The 5,263-nt window shown below is 37.3% G+C and overlaps 1 long non-coding RNA gene across 2 annotated transcripts; it reads right to left on the bottom strand.

Moving 5' to 3' along the window:
• LOC109714759 lies at window positions 374-1,148 on the bottom strand. 2 transcript variants are annotated; one of them, XR_002217438.1, is made up of 5 exons: window positions 1,051-1,148; window positions 888-971; window positions 742-811; window positions 577-644; window positions 374-461 (listed from the first exon to the last, which is right to left on the bottom strand). It is a non-coding gene; the product is annotated as an uncharacterized LOC109714759 (long non-coding RNA). The 2 variants fall into 2 exon arrangements; XR_002217437.1 differs by having other exon boundaries at window positions 374-458.

Raw genomic sequence — 5,263 nt, 5'->3', positions numbered from 1 at the left:
ATCCACTAGAATGTAAACATGTAAGAGTAATGCTAAATCACATGGCATTATAATCTTTCCACTATTATGGCGCTGTCAGCATAGTCATAAGCATGTCATAATTCTCTATTTTAGAGTCAAGAGAATGTCATTGTTCTCTACTTTATAAGTGCATTCTACACTTGTTCATAAGTCATTTTACAGTATTAGACATGATCATAAATACTTTTATGCATGCAGTTTTTCTACTTCATCTCTACTTCATAGAGGTACAATGGCAAACATATTAAACATGGTGACAAAGATGTCCAAATTCATATCAATCACATAGTCGCAAAAAACGCACTACAAAATCCATTCTATAGTGACATATAGAACATAGGGGAGCTTCACTTGCTCTGGTTAGGTCAAACCCACTTATCACTAAGCTCAAAACAGCCCAACAGAAGCTCCAAACTCAGCTCAAACGGTCTCTGGACCTGCTGAAAACAAAGCATCAAAACCGCGTCGAAATGATTACTTAATAATCCAATTTCGGCTCCAATCACACATAGTACAAAGTAATAACTTAATTCCCTGCTTCGGCTAGCTTAATACCTCAAGTTGAGTCTTCAAGAGCTTTCACAAGTCAGCTGAAGTCACTCCAAAAGTCGATCGCACTCTTGCTGCGAACAACATCGAAACGGCATTAGAATGCTAGTATACTAGCTAAAATAGCCGAATTCTTGTAAAATTAGATTTCTAGCAGAAATTCCTGCTTACTCTGGGTTAGAACACCTTCTAAACCAATCCCCAATGTCACCAATTAAGCTCAGTTTAATTCAAAAACCTGCTGCGAACAGCGATTCCAAAATCAGCCTTTAATCGGGGAATTCACGCCCAAACAATAAAGAAAAGAAGTAGTTTACCTTCTTTGATCAGAAACTTAGTCCCAACTGAGCCAAGCTACAATATCTGACCCTGTTTCAACAATAAAACCTCTTCTCTCTCAGCTGGAGTAACAAACATCCAAAATCAATACTCAAAGCGACGAAAAGAACGTCGATAACGGAAAAAAATTGGGTCGATTACCTTATCGAACATCCAACCAGGACTCTACTGGTCCAGGGCTGCGAAAAACTCTCCAAAATCCTCCCTCATACTTCCATGTAAGCTCTGCGACGCTCGCAACCCGCAGAAAACTAACGTCGCGATGAAAACGAACGAAATCGACGATTTCTTTGTAGAGAGAGAAAGAAATCCTAGAGAGAGAGAAGGAAACCCTCAAACCTCCTTGCTGAGCTCAGAGGTGCTTATCCAGGTTGCAGGAGTCGAGCTGGGGGTAAAAGGGATAAGCTTGCTGAGTAAAAAGACCAAAATGTCCAAGCTGCCACGCAGCTGCTGCTGCTGCTGCTGCTTGCTGTACCTGTACAGCATTATGCTTGTACCGGTACACCAATGCAGAAAATGCAAATTTCGAAATTGCAATGCACTTTCTCACTTCTAGCTTTCCAATCATCCTCTAACTTGTTCAAAAATTTGTTCAAACCTTTTAGAACATATAGGATAGTTCCACATTTCATTCCACACACTCGAACTTCGCAATTTGCAAAAGTTCAGTGTATTACACCAATAATCCAAATTTTTGAGTTTTGGTGCCAAGTTTGAACCTCAATTCTCGGGACTCGAACCATAGGTTGAAACACTATCCACGACCCTCCACGAAATGTGGAAAAGTTCGAAACACAAAACAAACACTCGAACCTCACTATTTACGAAGGTTCGGTGTGTTACATACGTACTAGATCGTGTGGTTGATAGTGTACCGAGAATTCGGTTGTGACCCAACCCAAGGATTTATAGTGGTTTGGGGTCATAATTGCTCCTGGTTAGAGTGTGTGCGAATTCCCAAGTGAGAATTTCGCCCGATGACGATTGGGTCGGCATTTGCGAGCGAGAGACGCTACGTATTGAGACAGGTTTAGGCAGTAGGCCTACGTATGATTGGTGGCCTTTGGTCCACCTGTGGAGACCGAGGAGAGCGATTTGGTGGATAGCCTTATCGAGGAGTTTGACTCGAATTCGCGAACGGAGTGTTCGTGTGAGCTCGTTCCGAAAGTGATTTGACATTAACCGTGGCATATGGTATCAGAAGATGAAGTGCACTTGGTAAGACCTTGAGCTAGTGGCAAGCCACGTGGAATTTGAGGATTGGAATTGGGATGCATCAAGGTGTGCCATCTCGCGGTAGAACTAAGAGCCTATGCGGAATTGGAGCACTGGCGATTAAGCGATGCACCGGTGATATTGCTCCTAAGCAATGTCGGTGATCGATCGGAGTGTGTTCCCTATTAGACGTGCTCGAAAGTCTAGATTGACATTCCGACAGATTTGAGGCGCACTAATTACGATAAAAGTTGTTCTAGCTCTATTTACACCGAGTCGCGAGAGGTCATTGTTGGCATAGTTCGAGACGTTGATTCTAGCTATTGGCATCCCTACAGGTGGGTGGTGCGGATAAAAGTGTGTATACCCACCCTCAGCAGATCGAAACCCCAATTGGATGGAGCATCATGCATCAGCATTATCTTGTGAGTAGAATGCTCAAATATTCTAGACATGAAACTATATTCGTGAGTCGTTGTTAAACTAGTGTTTCAAATTATTTTTGAATAGCTCCTGAATTGACAAGAATTGCTAACAGGGCTGATACAAGAATGGCTTGGAAAACAAAGGGAAAAGAAGCATGGAAAGTAATAGAGAGAACCTGAGCATTCCCACCGATGATTATACAGTTGCAATAAAGCTTTGGCTCCATCCTCTGAGACGGAAAAATAACTCTTTTTAAAAAAAATCAAGAAAGCAGAAAGAGTACGTATAGCTTATTTAGTGGCGGAGATAGTTGCCAAAAGAGAAAAACAGAAAATAAGAAGCCGAGTGGTAGAAATGGCGGCAAAGGATGATAGTTAAAAGATTGGATGCTGACAGACATGGGTAGGGGCAGTCAGCTTCTCTTGAGACTTCTTAAGTCTAAGAGGAAGGCCACTAGTCTTTACCCTTGCCTACAATCATGAAAAAACGGATGAGTCTGACAGCAAGTTTTATAAAGACATATATATATTAATAACAGCACTTGAACGTAGCAGGACTTGCCAAACTAAGCAAACATTGGTAGCGTTTTCAATAAGCAAATATACAACTGCATATGCGGTTTGGAGCACTAACGGCACCGTATGTGCAGGTGGGTAGCAAATGCGGCTAGCAACTACTATCCAGTTTTTTTTTCTTTTTTCTTTTTTGTTGTCTTCGTTTTCCTATCAAACTCAAATGCTACAAGGAGTGCAGATTGTTTCATTGATAATTAAATATACACATATAAAAATTAATCTAACAATTTCTCTTCTTACTTTGGTTTATTGTTTAGTCATATTTCACACATAGTGGTATTATTCTTAAAATATCTAATGATTATGCAGATAAATGCAAGATTCTAAATAGTAACATTTTTAAGGAACAAAACATCCTATGGAAAAAAAAAAACAAAGTTTCTAAACAACAAAATCCAGCTTCTTAACAGTGGCATTTTTTAAGGTACAAAACATCCTAATAATTCAACTTTTACACTCAGTGGAAGAAGCAATTAATGGAACAACACCAGTACAGATTAAGGAACAAAGCAACCTGATAACATTTCGCTATAGAAGACCAGTGCAATGCTCATTTGGAAGCTTCTTATCATTTCTTTTTCCATGTTATATCCCTGCTACAAGAGCCGTCAACTTCTAGATACAGCTGCCTTTAATTGAATTCAGAATCTCCAAAGATATCCAGAACAGAAGAAATACTATTCAATGGAGAAAATGCATGCCATTCATATGACTTTATTTAACAAAACTTCTACGAAAATTCCAGCTAAACCAGATTGTTCCACATGTCAAATATATGATAGTCCGAGAGGCAGCTCACCCAATGTTTGCAATTAAAATCAAACAACAGTAATGCTAAACATATGATAAAGGCAACCACTTGGCAGGACTAAGTATCAATGCTAATTCAAAATTGCTATTATCGCTAATATGATTTTTGGTACATTTCATGAAGTTTTGAATGACTAGATCACATGAAAACCAATATTTCAGTTAACTAAGAGACTTCAAAGCCTTTTGTCAATGAATAGAAGAAATTTGAAGTCCGTACTCATATAAATGTCATAATCCTAAAATTATAGATATTATTCTCCATCTGTAAGTGATCACACCACATAACAACCTCAACATCCTTATATGGTGAAACCCACATTATTTGAGGATATAACTTCTAGAAACCAGCAATCGAAACTACAAAAAAAAAAAAAAAAAAAAAAAAAAAAAAAANAAAGATTATGGTAGAGGAAAGATTATGTTGCACAAAATACAAAAATAAATTAACACAGTTGGGGTTAACAGTAAAAAAAAAGGTTTATGCTAGAGATGAACAAAATGCAAGATCTAAGATGCTAAGATGTAAATCTAGGTAGAGAATGAGATTATGGTGCAAAAAGTACAAGAGATCTGCAAAAAAAATAAAATAATAAAAAAAATTGCAAGCTTAGGGTTAAGAGTTAAAAAAAAAAAAAAAAAAAAAAAAAAAAAGGGTGCAATAATAAATATCGAGCTACTAACCGATTTACAAAGTACTAGATCTGATTAACTAGATCAGAACTCTCGGAGAATGGTTCTTAACATTTTTATAATCCAACACTTCCTCACATCTGGATTCAAATATTTGTTAGTAAACCTGTATTGTGGGCTTGAATTATATGAGAAGAATTGAAGAAGCTTAAAAGAAAAATTAAATAAACTAGGAGCCTAATGTCATTCGAACTTTGCTTTCTCCTGTAATACCATGTGAAAATAACAATACTTCCCAAAAAGATTAAGCTCTCAGAGAATGGTTTTCTAGTATTTTATTCGACATCTAGGATAGTATAGGAGCAACCAGCCACAAAATGCATTCAAATCTACAAAGATAATAATACTAAGTAGCATCAAAACTTTTCCATTAGATTGCTAATTCAGTTCCAAAAATAGAATAATGGAAATCAAAAATATAAACTAGATAGCCAAGGACAATAGCAAATAAATCAAGTACCAAATTTCCAAAGCAAAATGTGAAATCAAATTTGATTATGAAAGTTGATTATAGAATTGAGCACCCGAATTGAGAAGTAAATACATAAGCATTAATAGAAAGACTTTTACGGTTGGAAAATTGGAGCCTTACAACAGAACATAAAGGCTACATATTAATAGCACATGAGAAACCC

This window comes from Ananas comosus, linkage group 9 (assembly GCF_001540865.1).
Source record: "Ananas comosus cultivar F153 linkage group 9, ASM154086v1, whole genome shotgun sequence".
Classification (NCBI taxonomy): Eukaryota; Viridiplantae; Streptophyta; class Magnoliopsida; order Poales; family Bromeliaceae; genus Ananas; species Ananas comosus.
Note: the sequence above shows the minus strand (reverse complement) of the source record. Positions and strands in the feature narration are given on the sequence as shown.